Genomic DNA, 1,486 nt, shown 5'->3' on the forward strand with positions numbered 1-1,486 from the left:
CTATGTGAGTATTGGGTCCCCACACTGATTGATGAGGCATCTCTCTAAACCAATTCTAGCCCCCGATCAATCTGATGGTGTATTAAAGTGTGAGGTCTTTGGAAAGTGATAGTTCAAACCCAGATCCCAGACAATTCTCCTATCATTTTCTCAAATGTGAAGTTCCCACAAATGGGCTGTTTAGATGTGCTCCCCAATCAGGTACCGACTTTATCAACACTTTCATCGAATTCCAGAATGGTGAGCCACAAGTGTCTGTTACCCATTTTCCACCACGTCCATAGTTATTTGTTTTGGCAGGCTGAATGCACAAAGGTAAAAACACAGTTTGCTTCTCATTCCTTCCATTCAGTTTTGTCAGATTTGGGGCCTAGGGGACTGGGGTAGAGAGTCTTGCCTCTTGCAGCCAGGAGGGGTTTAAGGCTATCAAAACTGCTTTTCTCTGTGCACCATAATCCCTGAGCCCATGGGGAGGAACAAAGCTCTCTTTGTTGGCTCACGGGGGCTTTACACGTTTCATAGACCAGGCGAGTCATTGAGCTACACATAACTTTCAAGGGATAGAGAAGGACATTCTCAGGCAAACAACATGAAGCTGGAACATTTGGGAATAGCTCTAATGACTACATTGTCCTTTTATGAGCTTCACCGATCCAGCTTGGCCCATTTCAGCCACATTTTCATTTGGCAACACTCACACATGTACTTTCCCGAAAAGCCACCACGACTTTAAACTGGCCATTTGTCTCTTAGACACACGTTCCATGCTCTCTCTTTAAAACTCTCATGATAAATAAGAGACCATCTCAGTCAAGGCTTGTACCAGAGTCCATCTTTTCTAAGAGATCTTATTTTTAAGAGCATGAAGTTACATTTTAGCCAGCTTCATCTTTAAAAAGATGCAGCAAAGATAAAATGTTTAAATTTTTGTTAGAAAATAGGTCCTGTGAGATTTCATGGGCTTCCCTTCCTTTAAAAGTGTTCTTAATTGACCGAGAATTCCATGTAAACTTTAATTCATTTGTGTGTTAGTTCAAGGAACTTTTTATACCACAAGTAATTATCTTCAGTTTCCTCGCATTGCTTACAGAATGAAGGCTTACAGAAGGGATAGCCCTCTGATATGTGAGATGTACCGTATGTTCACACTCCACTGAGAAACTTTTTCCATCAAAACCAGCCAGAGGATATTACAAAGTGCACAGTGAGAAAAGAGCGGATATGAGTGTGTTTAGAATATGAGCTTTAATTATTTTAGTAGTACCTGTGCGTAAAGACCCTAGGCTCTAGTTCTGACAGCGTGGATTACATAGACATGTCCTTTCTCCAGCACTCCTGGAATATGTCACAGGTCAGTCTCATTCCACTTAGTGATACACTCTGTTAATATCAGGTCATGGAAAGCCTAGTGATTCAGTCTTAGGAAAAAGGAAGACAAAGCTGTGAAATCGGGAAATTAAACATCGGCACTAAATCCCACCCCAGT

The sequence above is a fragment of the Phodopus roborovskii genome, unplaced genomic scaffold (assembly GCF_943737965.1).
Source record: "Phodopus roborovskii unplaced genomic scaffold, PHOROB, whole genome shotgun sequence".
NCBI lineage: Eukaryota > Metazoa > Chordata > Mammalia > Rodentia > Cricetidae > Phodopus > Phodopus roborovskii.